Source organism: Gymnoscopelus braueri (assembly GCF_963280865.1).
Source record: "Gymnoscopelus braueri genome assembly, chromosome: 5".
Taxonomy (NCBI): Eukaryota; Metazoa; Chordata; class Actinopteri; order Myctophiformes; family Myctophidae; genus Gymnoscopelus; species Gymnoscopelus braueri.
This window is the reverse complement of record NC_137606.1, coordinates 51,197,672-51,220,815: the sequence shown is the minus strand read 5'-3', so window position 1 is coordinate 51,220,815 and position 23,144 is coordinate 51,197,672. Positions and strand designations below refer to the sequence as shown.

Below are 23,144 nucleotides of genomic sequence, written 5' to 3'. Positions count from 1 at the left end.
CACTGCTATCGCCGTACAGAATATTCTCTTGTGGGGGTCCCCGGGTCCCCGCCGGCATATATTTTCAAATGGCGGTCCGCAGGCTAATGTATGTGTCAATTTGGGGGTCCTTGACCTTGACATGAGATAGTTTGAGAAAAGATGGACTATATACAACACAAACCAAGCAGCAAGGTGCCTCAGTGAATATTGCAGAGTTTTGGTCAACATAAACAACTTCTTAAACATAAAACGAAATCACTGACTTGACAAAACTAAACTAAGCTTAACTAAAGAAGAAGAAGAAGAAGATCCATACAGTGTACATTATAGGGTCCCATAATAGTAAGTCTCAGAGATAGAAATGGTATCTGTCAGGAATGGTATCTATCAGAGTTAAGAGTTACATTAACACTGTCAGAGTTACATTAACACTGACTACTAGTGTGTAAACAGTAAACCTAGTGTGTTTCATGTGTAACACGTACTGTCAGAGTTACATTAACACTGACTACTAGTCAGTGGTGGAAAGTAACTAAGTACATTTACTTAAGTACTGTACTTAAGTACAATTTTGAGGTATTTGTACTTTACTTGAGTATTTCCAACTTTTACTTCTACTCCACTACATCTCAGAGGCAAATATTGTACTTTTTACTCTACTACAATTATTTGAAAACTTTAGTTACTAGTTACTATTCAGACATAAACTATGATATAATGAAACATACATTAACCACTTTAACCCTATTTTATACCTAGGCTATTTGAAAATAGCAGATCTACAAGCGACGCGTTGTGAGCTTGTAGATCGGCTATTTTCAAATATTTAGTACTTTTACTTTTGGTACTCGAAGTACATTTTGATGCCAATACTTTTGTACTTTTACTCAAGTAAATTTTGAATTCTAGACTTTTACTTGTAACAGAGTATTTTTATATTGCAGTATTGGTACTTTTACTTAAGTAAAGAATTTGAGTACTTTTTCCACCACTGCTACTAGTGTATAAAGTGTAAACATAGTGTGTCTCTGGTGTCATGGCTGTGTTTATATCAAAGCTAACATTAACAACATGTTAGCTGTCACCACTTTTAACCACTAAAACCACCAATAAAACCAAACCACAACACCACACACTGTGACTTTAACTCATTATGACGTTAGAATCGTTACCTTTGTGCTGAATTCGTCCTGTTTAAACGTGTTATTGTGATGTTTATGGTGTAAAGTTTAAAGTTAGCTGCTGGCTTTCATCTGTCTGCTCCTTCTTCACAACACAAGGCACGCAACGAGACGCAATGACGGCACGCCACGGACGCAGAGCGTGAGGCAGCGTGAGTCAGCGTGTCGTCTGATTGGTCCGAGAGCTGCTGTAGCCCTGAAACGTATGAAACTTCAACCTGTTTTTTGGGGGGTTTTCTTTTGCACTTTCTCCATTTACAGTCTTACATCTATATAAACATTCACATTTCAAATATAAAGTGCTTATTTTATGTCCACGGATGTTCCAATTTACTTCGGGTGGGTAAAAGTACCCGTAGTCTCTGTATTGTTCAATAAAAAGCATTTTAATCCAATTGGCAGCCATTTTCTTATATGTTATATCGTATCAGAGTGCAGTACACCTACCAACCGATGGGGTCGAGCAGTTGAAAGCATGAAAAGAATTGGGGGAATGAACACTGATCGGATTAAAATGATTTGTATTGAACAATACGGAAGATATGGGTATTTTTGAGGGCCCGAGTAGAATTTTAACATTTATGGCCATACAGTCAGCACTTTATATTAGAAATGTGAACGATTATGTAGATGTACGGGTCGTAAATAGAGAAAGTGCAAAAAACAAGTTTAGGTTCAGCTATGACGCTCGTGACGGACGAGCGTCATGTGATCCATGTCTAGAGCTGATGTAGCCAACGCAGACCGCAGAGGGGCGCTATGTGCCTGCTGACAGACAGGAGTTTGTCTGACTCAGTGGTGGAAGACAGTGGTGGAAAAAGTACTCCATTCTGGAATAGTGTTAGTCAAAATGTACATGTGTAGAAGTACAAAAGTGTTGGTGTAAAAATGTACTTAAGGTAGCAGAGGTAAAAGTACTCATTATGCAGAATGTCCCCATTTCACAAGTTTTCAAATGTATACAAATCTTTTGAAAATAGCAGATCTACAAGCTCCATCGCGACACATTGTGAGCTTGTAAATCTGCTATTTTCAAATGGCCGAAAATTTTATATAGGGCTGAAGTGGTTAATGTATGTTTTGTAATAATAATCAAAATCTACAAAGTAACTTGTAACTAAAGTTTTCAAATAATTGTAGTGGAGTAAAAGTACAACATTTGCCTCTGAGATCGTGAGATGTAGTGGAGTAGAGGTAAAAGTACTGAAAATTGGTGGTGGACATTTTTGTCAAAATTATGTTTTTTTCCCATAGACATGTATACTATAGTACTGTGGTCCTAAATGTATACTATAGTACTGTGCTTAAAATGTATACTATAGTACTGTGCTCCTAAATGTATACTATAGTACTGTGGTCATCAGAGTGGGTTGAGGGACCTACGGAGTTGCTTAAGGTGCAGGTTCTAATTGACCATTGTAGGTCTGTAACTCTGAGAGTTATGGGGGTCCTTGAAAATTAAAAAGAAATTGAGAACCACCGCTGTCCTAGTGGACTCCTAATGTGCCATACAGTGTCATAGTAAATTAGTGTCATACGGTACATATTCTGGAGAAAACCTGGAGACTGACTTTCAGTAATAATAATAATAAATATAGCTGCAAGCAGCGATAATACGGGGCCAGTGAATGAGAGAGAGAGAGAGAGAGAGAGAGAGAGAGAGAGAGAGAGAGAGAGAGAGAGAGAGAGAGAGTGTGTGACTGGAGAGAGAGATATGGAAACTGGAGAGAGAGAGAGAAACAGAATAGATTAGAGAGAGAGAGAGAGAGAGAGAGAGAGAGAGAGAGATGGAAACTGGAGAGAGAGAGAAACGGAATAGATTGAAGAGAGAGAGAGAGAGACATGGAAACGGAATAGATTGGAGAGAGAGAGAGACATGGAAACGGAATAGATTGAAGAGAGACATGGAAACGGAATAGATTGAAGAGAGACATGGAAACGGAATAGATTGATGAGAGAGAGAGATGGAAACAGAATGGATTGATTGGACATCTCAACCTATTGCCATTAACAGGAATCGAACTCTCAACCTTCGGACTAATAGGCTGCAACACTACCTATAGTGCTATAGCTTTGTCCAGGCTGATGTTGTTTGTTGAAGATCATAAACTCTTGCCTTCTGTCATGAACCAAGCCCCTGTTTCACTAACACTAAGATCACTCGTTCACAAGCCATTTACCAATAGAGAAATTGTATGTCTCCTCGCAACCGAAAACAGTGAAAGCAGCCGATCTACAAGCTCAGAAACACGTTGAAATGGTGAAAAAGCAGCTCACACAGATGATACAGAAAGAAGACCATGCAATAAACATGAACATTTTTAACCCTCACTAACCCTAACCTCAGTAAAATTATGCCTACCCCTAACGTCAAGAAATACTATGCGTAAGAATGCCAAATCGCGATCACCTCACACATCGTCGGGGACGGGGATCGAAACGGTGACCTCCGGACTCATAGGCTGCCTTTCTTCTCATTGAGCTAGAGATATGATAATCCTATTAGTGTCTGTTGATATATATAAGTCTTTCCGTCCCTGACGGACCAGGCCTTTGTTTTGCTAACTACTCTAGATCACTGGTTCCCTAACCATCTACCGATAGAGAAATTGTATGTCTACTCGGAACAGAAACCAGTGAAAGTAGCCGATCTACATGATGATGAGAGAGAGAGAGAGAGAGAGAGAGAGAGAGAGAGAGAGAGAGAGAGAGAGAGAGAGAGAGAGAGAGAGACAGACATGGAAACTGGGAGAGAGAGAGAGAGAGAGAGAGAGAGAGAGAGAGAGAGAGAGAGAGAGAGAGAGAGAGAGAGAGAGAGAGAGAGAGACACAGACATGGAAACTGGAGAGAGAGAGAGAGAGACATGGAAACTAGAGAGAGACATGGAAGCTGGAGAGAGACATGGAAACTGGAGAGAGAGATAGAAATGGAAACTGGAGAGCGAGAGAGAGAGAGAGAGAGAGAAACAGAATAGATTGGAGAGAGAGAGAGAGAGACGGAAACGGAATAGATTGAAAGAGAGCCATGGAAACGGAATAGATTGAAGAGAGAGAGAGAGACATGGAAACGGAATAGATTGATGAGAGAGAGAGATGGAAACAGAATGGTTTGATTGGACATCTCAACCTATTGCCATTAACGGGATTCGAAATCTCAACCTTCGGACTAATAGGCTGCAACACTACCTATAGTGCTATAGCTTTGTCCAGGCTAATGTTGTCTGTTGAAGATCATAAACTCTTGCCTTCTGTCATGAACCAAGCCCCTGTTTCACTAACACTAAGATCACTCGTTCACAAACTATTTACCAATAGAAAATGTGTATGTCTCCTCGCAACCGAAAACAGTGAAAGCAGCCGATCTACAAGCTCAGAAACACGTTGCTATCTGAAAAGTTGTGAGATTGTAGATCAGCTATTTTCACAATGAAGTATGTCATACATTGACAAAAAATACTCTCGTTGCTATCTGAAAAGTTGTGAGATTGTAGATCAGCTATTTTCATAATGAAGTACGTCATACATTGACAACAATACTCTCAAATAAGCATTTCATGTTATCTTTAACAATTGCACATGCATTATTTGATGCATTCATGTTGTGTGCAATGCAATTTTAATGAAGCCTGTATCAAGTGAGGTTTGAACCGGCAACCTTGAGGTTGTGAGGCACACATTTAAGCGAGAAGCCATAGGACCGACAGACCTGAACTGGTGAAAAAGCAGCTCACACAGATGATATAGTTTCAAGCAAATAGATGAAAATTCCTGGGTTTAAGTGTTTTTCAAACTGCTCAAAATTGCGGACAATCTAAGGGCGGAGCTTACTGGTCAAAGTGATACATGTGTTCCTCATGAGTCAAGACACAAGTGTAAGCAAGTTTCACGACTTTCGGCCAAACGAGGCATGACTTATGCCTGTTTAAAGTTTGCATTTTCAAAAAATTGCTATAGCGCCTGCTATAAGATTGGTTTCAGTGATAATTGGAATGACCCTCAACCTTTCTGCAAAGTTTCAAAGAAATGTGAGTCTGCATGTATGTGTTAGGGGCAGATGAATAATTTTCATAAAACTGCAATAGTTAAAATCTATCTCCTCCTGGGATTTTTTAGTAATCTGCACGAAATTCTTTAAATTTCTTTCCATAAATGAAGTTGAGAGCCAATGACTGTTTTTCATATAATTCAAAATGGTGGGAGATCTAAAGGTCAGAGGTCAAAAGTCAGAGGGTGAAAGTTGTTCAGCATGAGGAGATGCATGTGTGTATCCACGTTTCATGGCTCTAGGTCAAACAGGGCATGAGTTGTACCTGTTCAAAGTTGCCATTTTCAATTGAGTGCTATAGCGCCACCTTTTGACGAAAGATTGTGAGAATTATTTCTTGATAGTTTTTCATGACCATCTACCATATGGCCGAGTTTCGTAAAAAGCGACAGCACGGTTCAGCCAGAACTGCGAAAAGTGGCAGAAGAACTAAAATAAAGCGAATAATAAAACAGGTCCAGAGCTGAGCTGAGGTCGGTGAGAAAAATGGGGGCGAGCGTGTTTTGGTGCGAGTCTTCGGGTTACCTCTTGTCTCGCTCCTTGTTACAAAACATGTTTACATATGCACTGTGTTTAATCGCCTGGTAGAGACACTATTACAAGATATGATCAATTAAACTTACCATAATATGAAAACCAGCCATTAAGTCATCAATAATGTATATAGTGAATTTGAAGTACAGTTTAGAGACTGTTTTGTGAACGGCACGTACCGACTCCATTACCATTTTGGCGAAGTGCGTCATTTAATATCATGCAGGATTTACACACTGCTTTAGCTCCGTGTTCATTGCCAGATTAACAATTGTGTTTTCTGTATGTTTTTAAACGAGGATAGTCTAGGGTTTGGCTTGTTTTGTGTGTAAATCGCTGCATGTTGCGTTTCCAAACTGTAATGGCGTCGATGTCTCCTGTACTTGGAATTCACTAAAACGTGTTCTATAAACATCATTGATGAATGAATGGCTTTTGCTTTTTGATATTATGATAAGTTTAATGTAGAAAATGTAATAGTGTCTCTTACCAGGTGATTAAATCCGATAACCTCGGGCCATTGTGTTGTGTTGGATCCTCTGTTCAGTCAGGACAAGGACTCTTGTTTAATTTGCTAATGTAGCATTTCTTGTTGAGTGGCAACAAGGTTCTGTGCCTGTGATCTGGTAAGCCATGACGCCTGCTTTTAGATCAGTATACTTTTACAGCATATGAGTTTGAAAACCCCACATCCCACCGTCTATACCAGCTGGGGGAAATCTGTGTTTTCCCCCGAGTGCAACTCCGCCCCCTAGGTATAACCCACTGATGACCAAGCCCCCAGAACCCAGTGGTTTCATTGAAGCCAAATGGACATGCTGGCCATTTGAGGTATTGCAGGTGTGGCCAATGTATATGTACGAGCCCATGGTGCTCCAGTGACCCAAATAGGTCGCGCCCATCACATTTTCCAATACGTTTCCAACCCGGAAGAAGGGTTCAATTGGGCCCATGCGCTGGGTGAGCAACTCAATGCAAGTAGATGGGAGGCGATATCCGGTATCTATGCTATGCTGATGACACTATGCCGTGTGGATGTATAAGTCACATCTGCATCCCTGCATGTCCTTGCTGCATGTCCTTGTTACTCTCCCCCTCCCTTCTTTTGGACTTTGATTGAGAGACACCTGGGCAAGCCAGCTGAAGATGTTTGAGTTTATTTCTTGATGCTTGAGTGTTCTGGTATTTAAAGGACTACCAATTTGTCATGTTACGGGATTATTGTCTTTCAGTTTCAGTGTTTTCAGTCGTGTTGCTTTTGATTACAAAACTTACATTAACTACTTCAGCCCTACACATTTCGTCCGTTTGAAAATAGCGGATCTACCTTGTATATCTGCTATTTTCAAAAGATTTTTATTTGAAAACTTGAAATGGGATTTTCTACATAATTAGTACTTTTTGCATCGTGGCTGTGCGGCCTCATCCTTTGTCAATAAAATTAGATTAAATAAAATGTTTTTTGGAGATCTTTATTGACCCCATGACATACAGCATATTATATAAAATAAGCAAAAAAACGAATTCCAAAAAGCTACCATAGAACACAATGATATTGTACTTCAGGGTGAATTACTTTTTTTTAGTACGGATAAGCTAAAATGCCATGTCCCAATCATGTTTACTCAGCTTCAGTTACAAATATAAGTAATACAATTCAAACAAATTATTATTATTATATAGTATTAGTTCTGTTACTTACCAAATGTTTTGAATTGTGATAAATGTATGTCTAATGCTTAAAATCTTGAAATCAATGTGTGTCCCTGAGTTGACTGTCCCCCCTGTTACGCTGATGCAAATCCACCTGTACCCTGTCCCCTGACTATTCCTCATCCTCGCATCAGTCTATGTATACTTGCACCTAAATATTAAAAGGCTTAAAATGTCCGTGTTGATCCAGTGTTGATCTCTTCTGGAAGATACGGGTACTTAGTGCACTTTAACCTGTTACATCTGTGGCTTGAGGTTCATCAGCACTTTATATTTGAAATCTGAACGTTTATGTAGATGTGGCAGTTGTAAATGTAAACAAATCGCAAACCAGGAACAAGTGGTTCCATGACGCTTGTGACAGACGAGCGTCATGTGAACCATGCAGGGTTGCATGGGACAAGGAACCTATTTGAACAGGAGCACGCGCAGGCACATGCATAGATTTTTAAACAACTTTAAATTCACACCTCAACAAAGTTAACAAAGGCTGCCGACCACCGGTTGTCACACCAGCATGAATTAGGATTAACATAGAAATGAATGAGCCTAGATGGTAGATGCATAATTGTCCATTGTGTGGCATGTAGTGTAGGTGTTAAGCAACGTGCACGCCACGTCATTAAAATAGAGTGCAACCACATAGACCCCTTAACAGACGACGTCACACTGATAAGAACCAGTATGCGTACAAACAGTATGCGCTCAATGAAACCCATTCTATCAGGTCTCGCTAGGACGCGCCTCATCAGCCAACACACAAGACGGGGTTGGGGTGTGCTGAAACCAGCGTACCCCAAAACAACAGGTTAAGAATTGATTGCGTGAAACAATCACCTGTGCGTCCAGTCTCAATGTTGGTAAACAAATAATTGGTCTATACCAAATCAGCATTGCAACACTGGAACCATGGCTACTATTTTCACTACTTTTGTGCAACAAAACATCCTCAGAGGATGACAATACCCGTGTCAGCAAATGTCCATCCATCAAAGATCTCAAATAAGTGTCAATTGTCTATTTTTCACGTCGGAAAGCTGCATCCAGATAAAGGTGGTTCATTCTCAGGTCACCACGATGTTTAACACTGCGTGGTTTCTATTTTCTGCTCTGTGCTCAGATCCTGTCTAGAGCCCGCCTACCGTATCCGGTAATTTGTACCCACAGATTAATGCAAGTACCGTTATAGTTTCCGTATCAGCTTTAGACCCAGACCGGATCAGCAACCTGCAAAGACGGAGCGTTGTGATTGGTTAGAATCCCGCGAGGGACGGAGGGGGGTTTATTGCCGACATGTGGACGCGGGGGAGCACCGCGATTGGCCAAAAAAGGACCGGACGAGGTAAACGCCTCTATGCGCCACTAGCCCAGTGGAATGCAGTACAGTGCAGTGCCCCAAAAATGCTTTACGTTTGCTGTTTGACATACTTTTCTGAATCCATATAATAACTATTTATTGCACTCAATGTTGCAACACGGTCTCACTCCCAAGAAGGCACATATTGACGTTTGGTCAGAACCCTGTCACGGGCACGGCACATAGTGATGTCCAGGGGCGCCCGCGACAGCATTATGCGCCTTCCAGGGTCACTCATAGACATTCATAGAATTCCTCAATGCGGCGTCTCAGGAATTCCATTGATAATAAATAGGACACAACATGCACCAAGAGACTTGGTTGAAATGCACCCGACCACACACCACCACCCACAAAAAAATTGAAATATTTAGAGCATTTCCATACTAGTTTGGTAATTTTTCGATGAGTATTTGTTGAGAACGGGACATTTGTTTACCAGGTCCAACCCCTTGACGTCAGATTACTTCTGCATGCTTGTAACTGATATTCTTTATTGTCAGTAAAGATCTCACAAAAACATTTTCATTTAATCTAATTTTATTGGTTAATTAAATTAAGGATGAGGCCGCACAGCTCCTAGCCACGATGCAAAAAGTTTATTAAAAAGAAAGCAACGTTTCGACAGTAAAGTCTTCCTCATATGCTTGGATACGAGTGAAAGATACGTAAGACCATGAATCCACGCATTTGCATTGACAAAGCATTGGCAGATTACGCCCCGGTAAACTAAAAGTGCGGTGTGACTTTCAAGTAAAAGTCCGGAATTCAAAATGTACTTAAGTTAATTAAGTACAAAAGTATTGGCATCAAAATGTACTTAAAGTATCAAAAGTAAAAGTAGTTCATTATGCAGAATATCCCATTTTAAGTTTTCAAATGTATACAAATCTTTTGAAAATAGCAGATATACAAGATCGGCTATTTTCAAACGGCCGAAATGTGTAGGGCTGAAGTGGTTAATGTATGTTTTGTAATCAAAAGCAACATGACCGAACACACTGAAACTGAAAGACAATAATCATGTAAACTGACAAATTGGTAGTCCTTTAAATACCAGAACATTCAAGCATCAAGAAACAAACTCAAACATCTTCAGATGGCTTGACCAGGTGGAATCAATCTCTCAATCAACGTCCGGACAAAGAAGGGAGGGGGAGAGGGAGAGGGAGAGTAACAACGACATGCAGGGGTGTTCCTCTCACATGAAAAACTAGTCAATTGTTTCTACAAAACCATATCCACATCAACCACATATAATTACTTAAGCAAATTGTATGGGACTTTGTGTGTCCAATAGTATTAACTCAAGTTCCAACCAACAAAGCCTTCACATAAAGAAACGCAAAACTATGAAATATTGAGCAATTTCAACAAACATTTATGTCAAAACATGGGTCTTCAACAAGGGGTCCAGGACCCCAAGGGGAGAGCCAAAACTACAGGGGGGGCGCCAAAACTTTGTGTGACAGGGACTTTTTATTTATTTTTTATTAACCACTTGAAACCTCACATCACTATCCTGAGGGGAACATTAGACGAAAATAGCAGATCTACAAGCTCACAACGCGTCGCTAGATCGGCTATTTTCGGCAAAGTTTGTTGTACAGGGAAAAGAAGAGCAGACCAAGTACCGAGCCAAAGGTCAAGTTTACAAAGTATTGAGGGTTTAAGTCGTTAAATGTCTAAAAACACATTTAACATGAATCCAATATGTAGTGGGGGTCCCTGCTTCATCTCTCTCTCTCTCTCTCTCTCTCTCTCTCAGCTAAGGGGTCCTTGACCTGCAAAACGTTGAAGATCCCTGGTCTACAATAATGGGCCTTGTATAACAAACAGTGGTCATCTACATATCAGCTGCATGTGAGCTGGCCCAGATACAGATGATGGTAATGAAGCTGACTGCTATGAAGATGATGTAGAAGATGAAGAGCAGGCGGTCAACGATGAAGCCCACCTGGACCCACTCCTCAGAGCTCTGGTTCCCTGTCAGCTGCTGGTCCACCTGGAGGCGGATGGCCTGGAGGTCTTTACCCAGCCTCCTCATCTCCTCCAGGGCCTTATCCTCCACCTCAGGCCCCCTCTCCTCTGGAGCTTTCTCACCAGCCTTGTCCTCCACTGCCACCAGAGGGCAGTCATTCACTTCTAGGAAACAGGCATACATGAAATTGGTGTAAAATAGCTGGTCACCAAGAATAAATTCTACAAAGCTCTGTGTGGTGAGCCCTAAATCGTAGTGAGACCAAAATCTCTTCTGCCCGGTTCTCCTCAGTGGCTGGAGCAATTGATCTGAATTTGCACACAGCCATTGGCCATTACCATGTGCACGGAACAGCGAAGACCGTCTTTTTATTTCAACAAATGTCAGCTGTTTATTAGCGTTTTTGTGTTCTCTGGCTCCCGGGTTGCCAGATCATGTACGCATATCCCCCCACGGGTATGGACTAATGGTAGGTAAATAGCTTTGAGTGAACGGGGTGTATACAAACAGAAACGTTCTGAACTGACATCATCTGGCCCCCCTGGCACATGCAGGTACATTAGGCCTACTCCTAATTCAATGCATGTATGCGCAGCGAAATGTACTTGGCTATTTCCTTTCATTGGATGCTATGCATTGTGTTGTTTTTATGAGAAGAGTTTGTAAACGTTGCCGTTCCATTGAGGATGTATAATCAGATGTACATAGAAATGTGGACTTGGTTAGGGTGCTATAGTAGAATAAAACTGATATTTTATGATCATATAACTAATACCATATTATTCCCATACCTGAGTTAGTTTTTTCTTTGGGCTTTGGAGGAAGGCCTAGAAGAGGGCCCAGGATATGTAGGACCAACACCTGGACCCATCGGGGGACCGGAGTGATGTTCCAACTGGAGTCACACAGGAGATTGGTGATGAGGATGGTCTCCAGTAGGCTGGCCACCATCAGAGCCAGGCAGAGACAGAAGAACACATCTGTGGGAAGAGAGAGATACAAGGGAGAGAAGGAGAGCAGAAGGAGTGATGGAAGTCAATATGGCATTGTTCTCATGCAGCACATCTGAAAGGTTCTATTCCCAACACACACTCCACTCACATGTAATAACAGACTAGACACGAACTAGGGCAAAGGGAAATGCTAAGCTGCCCCCTTCCCCGCCCAACCATCCATCCTTTTCTTGCACTACTATGCCTGTACTGCACCTACTGTACCTAATCTGCTGTATATAGAATATACTGTGAAGTTGTTTACACAAAGTTAGGTGGCAGCTACTGAAGAAAAAAATGCTGGTGGTGTATACAACATGCCAAGGTTTTTCTTTATTTTTATGCACATGTACATTTGATTTGTTGATGCTCTTTTTATTCGATTTTTGCTCTTTTTGCACTCTCTTTCTTTAATTCTTTTTACGTCTTATATCTTTATTCTATTGTCATTACCTATGCTGCTGCATTGTCTGAAGCCAAACCAAAATAAGTTTTACTCTTATGTACCTGTACATAAGATATAACGATAAAGTACAACCTTGAACCTTGAACCTTGAACAAAGTGATTTAGGAACCTTCTCCAATCACTCAGTGTGATTTGTGGAAGTCATTCTCCAGGAGGACGTTACATGAAGTCCTTGCACCGTCTATAGTGGTAATTATCACACGCTAGGGTTGCCAGCAACCTGAAATAAAAATTCGGGACAGCCGGCTGGGCGTATTTTTCCAAGAAAAAATAAGGGACGCCCAGGAAAAATCTCACTGTATATATGTGTAGTTTTTGTGTATTATCCACTTGAAACCCAGCATCCATAATTCTGGCTATTTTTGGTAAATTGATTTGGTGTAGACTGAAAAAACAAAACAAGATATGACATATTGTATTATACCAGGTTGCTTATTTCTCTCACTAAACATGGCAACGTTTTAGATCCCATATGGTTGCTTATTTCTCTCACTAAACATGGCAACGTTTTTAGATCCCATATTCTGAGACAATGAGCCCTCATTGGCTAAAGGACCAGCCAATGAGGAAAAAGTGACGCAAAAGTCAGGACTAGCGAGTGTAGATGTAGACCAGGTTTTGCAACCCGGTAAAAAACGGTCCAAGTACAGAGACAACTCAGGACCAGTTTACTAAGTCTAGAGGGTTTAAGTGGTTAACAACCTGTATCATAGTAGTATACTGTACATACTGTATATGTACAGTATATGAGCTGTCTGAACTTGTAACACATGTGTCATTGATTGATTCCCACAAATAAGTGGGTCCCTCATCAGTTCAATAAGGGGACACGTCTTTTAGTGTCCAAATAAGGGACGATTCTGTATTTCAAGGGGCTGTTGGCAACCCTAACGCATGCACGCACACACCAGTGTTGATTTTGACAGCAAATGTTGATTTAGTTTTAGTCATATTTTAGTTGTCTGAAATGTTTTAGTTTTAGTCTAGACTAAATCTACAGTCGACTTAGTCGGCTAAAATGTGTTTTGGTGGTGCCTTGATGTCATCGTAATGGCTGATTTTACACTTGGTTGCATGGTGAAAATAACCGTTCTACAAGCTCGCAGGGCGACGCGTTGTGAGCTTGTAGATCTGCCATTTTCAGAGCGCAACACCCGAGTCTTTTAGTTCAACTGGATCTCTTCTCCACTAGTCCCTCCATAACATTTTAGTCTAGTTTTTCTTTGTTGATGAAATTGTCAATATATTTAGTCTTAGTTTTAGTCATCGTAGCTTAGTTTTTATTTAGTTTTCGTCAGTGAGAAAAGGTAGTCGACGAACATTTTTCGTCATAGTTTTAGTCGACGAAATCCACACACACACACACACACACACACACACACACACACACACACACACACACACACACACACAGACACACACACACATACACACACACAGACACACACACACACACACACACACACACACACACACACACACACACACACACACACACACACACACACACACACACACACACACACACTTCAGAAACACGACATTCCAGTTAAGCCGTACAGAAGGCTATAGCTACAATAGTCGTCTGGCCCTTATGCCTGGACAGCTTTGCACTATACTGACTTATGAGAGGTACGCTGCCTCCAGTGACCGGCAGCAGGTCGTTCATCATGAGGAGGAAGACGGTGTAGCCCAGGATGAGGGTCATCTTGAAGGCGGAGCGGTCGGCGCTCTGGGGAGGCAGCAGGAAGCTGAAGAGGTCCACTGTGATGAGGAAACAGCTGGGAAGGAGGAGGTTCACCACGTAGAGAGTAGCCCTGCGTCTCAGTCTGATCTGCAGGGGACGAGAACAAACCATTCCTATAGGTTCACTGCTTCCGGGTTCAGGGTGTTATTGCTACAAATCATAATATCTGCTATCAGTATACTGTATGTGGTGAAAAAGTACTTTTTTTGGGGTCACTTCTACATTTTTTACTTAAGATAAAGTATCAATACTGCAATGTAGAAGTACTCTGTTACAAGTAAAAGGCCTGTGTTCAAAATGTTACTTGAGTAAAATTACAAAAGTATCGGCATCAAAATATGTTTAAAGTACCAAAAGTAAAAGTACTAAAATGCTTGAAAATAGCAGATCTACAAGCTCACAATGCGTCGCATCGCCTAAGTATAAAATAGGGCTAAAGTGGTTAATGTATGTTTTATAATGTCATAATGTATAACTGCAAAGTAACTAGTAACTAAAGTTATTCTTTTCGTTTCTACATAAGAAACTTACTTATGGGATATCATCGCCCTCTGGCGATGGCAGAGAGCACACCACATGAGCTCCCGGTTCTAATTCCATTTGTTCAGGGTCATGGGACGCGAAACCGGAAACCGGCTCGGGTATAAAACCCCTCGCGTCACAGGGAACACCCTCTTCCTTCACTCTTCAAAGCGAAAGCGCACGGAGCCTGAAGCAACACTACAGCACGAGGAAACTTATTCGAATCCCAGCAACTCCCACAGCGAGGGCACCCAGTGTCACTCTACGGGTAATCTCTCAAGAACAGATTCTGCTCTGCGTTGGAATCTGTCGTGAAGGTTCGTCATAACGTGTACGCACTGTGTGGGCATGGGCGTGCCTTCAGATCAGGAAGCAGGCCGCGCTTTACCCAATCAAATGTAGTGGGCGGGATTTACGTGTCCGCTGATCCTTCCCTACTCGAAACAAGCCGAAACTAATTTAGCGTCCGTGGAGCAGACAAAACCACGGAAAGATATTCACATTTTAACTTGCTCTTTCATCATAGAAACAAGTGGGCTTATAACCAAAACGATCCATGTTCTCTGGGCGAAGTGGTGTTAGTGTTCCGTGTAGAAATATTGTTAGTGGGAATGAAAACATAGTCGCACCACCCGGAAGTGGAGCGTGAAGGCAGACTAAAACCCCGGTTTCCTTGCGCACAGGTGCTGCGTCGTCATTGTCCCAGAGCCAGTGAGAGATAGTACAAACAGCAGAAACAGCTCTTTTTCATTCTCACTGGCTCTGGGTTCCCAGATTACTCTACGGGTGATTCGTTCTTAGAAAAGTTTCAGTTATTTATTAACTCTCCCGAGTTACTTGATTTTCTTTCCTGTCCTCTCAAGTTTTTCCTGCCTTGAGGCAAAAGCTGCAGCGCTACCGCTGTGAAGCAGCTAAAGCTAAGCTAAGTGCTAAGCCAGGCTAGTTTTAGAGCTAAGTGCTAGCTAGTCTGTTAGCCTCGGGGGATAAACAAGAGGAGAAGATGGAGGCGCCGCGTGCCTGCGGCCTGGACAGCTGCAGCCTCTTCGTCGCCGCGGAGGATCGTCACCGCCTTTGCAGCTCCTGCCTGGGGCCTAACCACGCGTGGATAGCCCTGGATGGTCCGAAGGGTTCGGACGCTTGCAAGGCCTGTGGCGACTTCTCCCGACACCAGCTGGAATGCCGCTTCAACAGAGCCAGGAGGCTAGCGGCCTCCGGAGGTAGCGGTGCTCACCCCAACGCTGGCCTCGCCACGGGCCCTATGGCGTCGGCGGTGAGCACAGGCCCAGGCATGGGCCCACCGCAACATGCTGCTCCACGTTCCAGCGGTGCCGCAAAGAAGACTCAGCGCGAGGCGCTCACCTCTTCACCGATCGATGCTCCTCTCTCTCCCGCCGTCTCCCTCGCCTGGGACGGCTCCCAGCCGGACGTCATCGACTCGAACGGCGACGGATCCGATGGAGACGAAGTCATGGACAAAGGGGAAGAAGAGAGCGAGCTCACCTCCTACCAAGTCAGCCAGGAGGTGGCAGTGGCCGGCCCGGATCCTCCAGTGGCTCCGGTGACGGCGGCAGTGGCTCCCAGCGGGGCGGCGAACCCGTGGCGGCCATCCTGAAACGGGCAATCTCCAGATGCGGACTGGAGCAGCCCATGGAGGACGTAAGGATGGTTACCGGGGCCCCCATCCCGGGTTTCCAGGGGTTGGTACCCCTCACTCCCCGACAGATCGAGTCCAAGCTGCTGCCCGAGGCTGAGGGAGTCAGAGCGGCTCTGCACTTCTCGTGGCAGACGGGGAGGAAAGAACCGGAGAGGCTTAGCTTCCCCGTTAAGATCATCTCCGGAGCAGACATGGGGGTCCTGGGTCTTCCTCCGATGGACTCCATGGCGAGCACCATCGAGCAGGCGAAGAGCGGTTCGGTGCGACACGGCCCGGAGAACAGGCCCATATTCGCGGACCGCGCTAAGAGGACACACACCGACACACTGAACACTCTCTACAGGGCCTCGGGCTCGGCTGCAGAGACTTTCAACGTGGTGTCGCTTCTCCAAGGGTCGGCCGCCGCGAGGCTCAAGGAGCTGGTGGCTAAAACTCTGCTACCTACAACGCTCGCGTCGGTGAACCACCAGGAGTGGGTGGAGGATGCGATGGAGCTCGAGAGACTGATGCAAGTCGCCATCCTCTGTACCTGCCATGGGCTGATGTGGACCGGCCGGGCCATGGCCCTCACCGCGGACCTGGAAAGGGTCAAATGGCTGGACCTCGCCACGGAGTGTAAGGCGATTCTGTCCACCGGACTCCTTGCCCTACCGCTTAAGGCGGATAATCTGTTCGACACCGCCGCGGATTTGATCACCAAGACGCAGGCGGAGGAGAAGCAGAGGCAGGAGACCGCTGCAGGCCTCCTCACCCCCGGCCCATCTGGTACAGCTAGGCAGCGCCAGCAACGGGCCTCGGGTGGGCCGCGTGCGGCTGGACGGAAACGTGGTTCGTCTACATCTTCATCCGCGAGAGCCAGCTCCTGGGAGCGTCCGGGCGGTTCTCTTGGGCCAGGAGAACCGAGGCGCAAGGACGAGAAGCGTGCCCCCCCACCCCCCCCTTCGCCTAGGCCTTAACGAAAGGAGAACATGGCTAGGCGCAAGGGGAAGGGCAAGGAACATTTCTCAGCTGATCCCGTCACGGCCTCTTGGCCAGCATCGTGCGGGGTCAGCTTCCCACTTGGGAGAATGTTCTGGCGCTCTTCTTGCCCCTCTGGACAGGGCCACGGGCGGCTCCAGGGGTACACAGAGACTAAAAGAGACGCTAAAAGACAATGAACGAGGTTCAGTCCCCACAGTGTCCTTTTTGTCTAATGTGTGTGATTTCTTTGCATCCTGTGTGTGGAATAAAAGTATTGCCAATATCGCAAATGCTCCTCTTTTCACGTGCGAGAGAAGACGATTCGTGTCCTGAATCAATGAGCCCTCAGTGTTCGGTTTGCGTCTTAAGGAAAAACATTCCGAACACTGTAGGGACAGGGCCTGTGCATGCAATGAACGTGGTGAATCAAGTGCAGGTAGTACTACCTTTTGCTATGAAACAAATGTTTCTAAAGAATTGCATTCTAGGTGTAGAACTGGGCCCCTCTATACAAGGAACATTTGTAACTGCGACATTGCAGTTCCTTCTTCTGTCCGGCAGATGGCTGCAAAGCGCATCTGTAGGACAGTCGAGGGACAAAATGGCGGCCTCCCTCTGCCTCCCCAAAATGGCGGCGCTGGTGAGGCGGAAGTTTACTTGTCAAAGGGCCCCGGTGTTACACCGGCGAAACTCCGCTTGTGGTATAAAGGTTTAGTTCCGGGTGACATCAACAACACCGCACAAGAGGGCCGGACCAATCGACCTCACCAAGATGGCGGACGATTGGAGGCGGACGTGGTCAGGGCCCACTGGTTTCCTAGGAGACGGGCAGGCGCTCCTCGGAACAGGTGACGTCAGTGGCCCCCACCTGCCCCGCGAACCCTCTGGCTCGTTGACTAGAACCCGGGAAAACTTGCGATCCGAACCTCTGGACGGACCAGAGGGGCTGCGGTTCGCATTTTTCCAGCAGACTTCCATTGTCAATCAATGTTTTGTCTTTTAAGGCAACGGGCCTAACCGCCCGAATGCTGGAAATGAAGGTTTTGTCGCTACCGAGCAGAGGCGTAATCAGAGAAATTTTACTGGAACAGAGTCCACTGGGCTCTTTTTCAACTTATTTCCTGGTGAAAGAGAAGGGGGGGGGGGCGTGAGGCCTTCTCGGTACCTGATGGTTTGGATCAGGTCCCTGGAATTCATCGTCTTACGAGTGCTGGCGATGGAGACGTTGTTTCACTCGACACGACGAACGGACTGGAGAGCGAGGTTGGGTCCTTTGGACGCCCACTATCGCGTCCCGGTCTAGCCGTGACACCAGAGGTTCCGGCGCTACGGCTTCGGAACCGTGGTGATCCACTACACGGTGCAGCAGCCCGCGGAGCCCCGGGGTTCTGGTGGCCTGCTCGAACGAGGACATGGCGCAGTAGCGATAGCAGGGTCTCCTCCGGGAGATAGTCCTCATTGCTCTCGAACGCTTTGTATACCACATCGCAGATCGGTTTGCCCTGGACTAAGGGGTCAGTACCACAACGATGTGCTATGCCAACAAACAAGGAGACTTGGATCCCCTTGTGTTGGTCTGCTTGGCGTGCGTAATGACGCAGGGGTGAGTGTCACTCCTAGCTCTACCACACACCGTCCGGGCACGGAGCCTCCTGAGTTTCGGGTTGGGCTCGCTGCCCGGGAGTGGTCATCAGTGCGGGAAACGGTCACGCAACCTCCGGGTCGTGGACCTTTGCTGCTCACTGAGACTCTGGCCGCCCGCTCCAGCGTGGCACATATGGAGGTCGGGAGTCACCCCTCCCCCCCGCTGCGGGCCACGACCTCCCCTGTTGTTCGGAGACGTTCTGGAACAGGACAGGGTCGTGGTATCCTGCGGACGCCCCCAGGCGCCAGGCCAGTGGGTCTGGCTCGTGAGCGGACAAGTTTGAGCTCACAGGGGCTGCCTCCTGATGTGGTGGCCACCATTCAGGGTGCCAGGGCGAGTTCCACGAGGTCTCAGTATGACATCAGGTGGAACATTTTTGAGTCCTGGTGCGATAGACGCTCGCCTCCGGTATTAGCCTTCCAGGCGCTTTTGGCCAGCGTCCTGACTTTCCTGCAGAGCAGGATGAACCAGGGCCTGGCTTTCTCCACCATCAAGGTGTACTTGGCAGCCATCTCCGCTTGCCATGCGGGGTTCGATGGCGTGTCAGTGGGCCGTAATTCGCTGGTACAGCGTTTTATGGCCGGAGTAAAACGGGCCAAGCCGGTCAACAGGCCTTTGTTCCCTAAATGGGACCTGGTGGTGGTGCTGGACGCACTCTGCCTTCCTCCTTTTGAGCCGTTGGAGACCGTGAATCTAAGGATGATCAGTCTCAAAACGGTTCTTCTGGTGGCCCTGTGTACAGCTAAGCGTGTTGGAGACATGCAGGCGCTCTCGGTGAGCTCTGACTGTATGCAGTTCTCCGGGGACGGCAGGAGGGTTTTGTTGAAAACTGACCAGGCCGCTGACCTGGTTCAGCGGAGGATAGGCGGTTGCACTGTCTCTGCCCGGTAAGGGCTCTGAAGCTTTACTGTCAGAAGACAGCGGCCGGCAGGGAGTCGACTCAGCTGTTTGTCTCCTACGGTCCGGGCAGCCGGAGGAAGGCTGTGGCTAAGCCTACACTCTCCAGGTGGATTGTGGAGGCTATCCGGTTGGCCTATGAGAGTAATGGGACTGTGGTCCCAGTGGGCCTCAAGGCCCACTCTACTCGGGGTGTGGCTGCATCTTGGGCCCTCTACAAGGGGGTTCCGATGCAGGATATTTGCTCGGCGGCAAACTGGTCATGTCCCTCCACGTTTGCAGCCTTCTACAGCCTGGACGTGGCGGCATCTGACATGGCGCACACGATCCTAGGCGTGGCGGCCGGTAGCAGTCAGGCGGTGGGTGACAGGGCTTGAGCTCTTTCGCCTTCCACTGACGGGGCGTCCTCGGGTCAAGAGGGTCTTGGCTTCGTGGCCTTCTACCTGGCCGTGGCGACGTGGTGCTTCCTCTGGCCCAGCGGGGCTGGAGCTGGGGGGAAGGTGGACCTGGTCTTCTTTGCCAAGGGGTGGACGGGGTCTTTACCTCCTTGGCTGGGAAGGGCGGACTTTGGTCTGTTGGGTCCTTGCCTTGGGGCCTTCCTCGCCGCTGACCCGGTGGGTCATGCGTCCGGAGGCCTGGGGTCCTGTTCTTCGGCCTAGGGGATGGACAAGTTCAGTCTCTTTTGTCCGATGGAATCAGACTTGGTCTGTCAGGACTTTGCGTTTGTTCTTTTCCTGTCCTGACCTGGGGGTCAGGCGCCTGGTGGCCTGAACCTTGCCGGGAGGGCAGGGTCTGGGGCCATGAGGTGTGGTACGGATGGGGTTCAGCAGGGGCTCCCTCAGGGGACGTCTATGTGTCCCATAAGTACGTTTCTTATGTAGAAACGAAAATAATAACTAAGGGTTACTTAGGTAACCCCAGTTTTCGTAGTAAGAAACTTACCTAAAACACCTTCTGTGCGCTTTTTAGCATGCAGAGTGAAGGGTTACGAGGGTGTTCCCTGTGACGCGAGGGGTTTTATACCCGAGCCGGTTTCCGGTTTCGCGTCCCATGACCCTGAACAAATGGAATTAGCTCATGTGTTGTGCTCTGTGCCATCGCCAGAGGGCGATGATATCCCATAAGTAAGTTTCTTACTACGAAACTAAGAAAACTGGGGTTACCTACGTAACCCCTAGTTTTCAAATAATTGTAGTGGAGTAAAAGTACAATATTTGCCTCTGAGATGTAGTGGAGTAGAAGTAAAAGTATAGACAATTGGAAATACTCCAGTAAAGTAAAAGTATCTCAAAATTGTACTTAAGCACAGTACTTGAGTAAATGTACTTAGTTACTTTACACCACTGATTATTACTACAAATCATAATATCTGCTATCAGTATATTCCAGGCATAGACATGTTTAAGATGTTAGTTTTAAAGTGCTCGGGTGACGCAGTGGTAAAGTGCCTACGGGCTGGGGGCGGCACCTGTCGGGAGGGAGTGTTGGGCGGGAGGAGTAGGACGAAGGCCCTACGTCCTCCCGGTGGGGACTCCCCGCTGGCAGGTGAGTCAGTCGTATACAACAGCAGTGACAGCACACAAATGTCCGTGGGGAGGAATCGATTGGCATAATGACTAAATTGGAGGGGAAAAAAGCTACAAAAGATATATATATATATGTATAAGATTTAGACGTACATGGAATGCAAGCTGACACCAGCTGACACCAGCAAACACCTTGACATATTTAGTGCACGTGATGTCCATCAGCTCCCACTCTCCCATGGTTGTCATCAACTCCTTGGAACGCTTCAGAATTTCCTCCACTGGTATCCCAAGAGTCAATCTCAAATGATTCTCTGAGAGGAGAAGAGGGACCAAAGGAGAGATTATACAAGGCAATATGAAGAAAAAGGTAAGTTATGATGTGTTCCTGTCGGGCAGAAACCTCTCATTTCCAACTTTTTGTGTTCTTTTTGCAAATTAACGCCCTACTTGATCATACTACAGCGTCACACAAAAGCATCAAAAGTAGCAGATCCGCAAGCTCGAAGCATGGGGCACGAAGTGTTTTGAGCTTGTAGATCTGCTACTTTTGATGCTTTTGAATTTGAATCCTGAAAAGTCAAAGTCATTATTATCCAGTATTAGTAGTATTCAAAGTACATGTGGGGGAACAACCAAAAACTATTTGTATTTAAAACATAACTGAATGTGACATTTGGGTGCTGAGGAGGAGTCCTTCTTGAGCAAAGCGGTGCGCCTCACCGAGGTACATGTAGGAAAAGAAGGTGAGAGTGCAGTTCTGGACGTCAAAGGGGAAGGTGTAGATGTCAAGGTTGCAGGAGCTGACTACCCTCATGAGCAGCGAGTCATATATCCAGCCGTTGTGATAGGCGGTCACGTAGGGGACAGACGGGGCGTCGCTCGCTTCCATGCTGCAAGACAGGAACAAAGCAGAACGGCAGACTGATGTCATACAGCTCTAGAATGACCTTTTAGTTAAGTCTTTTAAAGTCATTCCTCGTGTTTAACCCATCATCAGGACATTAGCCTGGCATTAGCTAAACTCATCACGTGGGTTCACTGGCCAAAGTCAGGCTATCATGCCGAGTACTGATCCGATACAGTACCAACATGTAATAAAATAACAATCTAAGGATAAATCTCTGCTGTCCAGCAGAAACCAGCTTACTCCAAAATGTTCATTTTTCAGGAAATTAAAGAAACAAAACAAAAAGTGGAGTTAGGAGGTTTTGTTCATCATTGATAAGAACAGCTAAATGGACCTCCAAGCTCACAATGAGGTTGGAGGTCAAAAATATATTTTTCTGCCTTTATTGATAGGATAGTGGGCTGACAGGAAATGGGGAGGGTGACACACAGCAAAGGTCATCAGGATAGGGAGTCAAACCCGCGACACGCTGTCAAGCTGGATTAACAGCTATGTGGTCTGCGCCTGGACCACTAGGCCAGCGGGCACCCAATATTTTTCCAATCAACACACAGATATAAAGGGTGTTCAATAGCACTGATTTATGGGAAAAAATGCAAAAGCGGAAAAATGGAGTTAGCTGGTTTCTGCCGGACAGCAATGAAATAACAATTCCATAATAATAGTTAAAGCCACAAGTTAGTAAAATAATAATGTAAATAGTACAGTAAGAGTATAAAACAGTACTGCAACATCAATTGAAAATAATTGTTCAGTGCAAATGAAAACATCATATTATAAATGACGTGGTATCAGATTGGCATAGACTGGCATACTCGCTGATACTGATCCCAGCATTTTTGGGCAGTATCGGCAGCTTTTCTGATACTGGTATAGGTATTGGAACGACTCTACTTGTTAAGAGACAATCATATAGTACAGGGGTGATGCAACTTTGATGATGGAGAGGGCCACTATATTTCCACACTCATTCCACGGGGCCAGATTGCATACTGTCAGGCAGACACCTCTTATCTCCGTATTTTAACTATTT

General features: G+C 45.6%; 1 protein-coding gene across 1 annotated transcript in view; it reads right to left on the bottom strand.

The window, feature by feature from the left end:
- pcsk7 (proprotein convertase subtilisin/kexin type 7) overlaps positions 1–1,264 on the bottom strand; it is a gene marked incomplete at its 3' end in the record, with an annotated part of 64,933 nt that extends 63,669 nt beyond the window's left edge. Inside the window, exon 1 of the mRNA XM_080429297.1 lies at positions 1,155–1,264. The remainder of the gene's footprint in view (positions 1–1,154) is intronic.
- Positions 1,265–23,144: the final 21,880 nt, after the last annotated feature.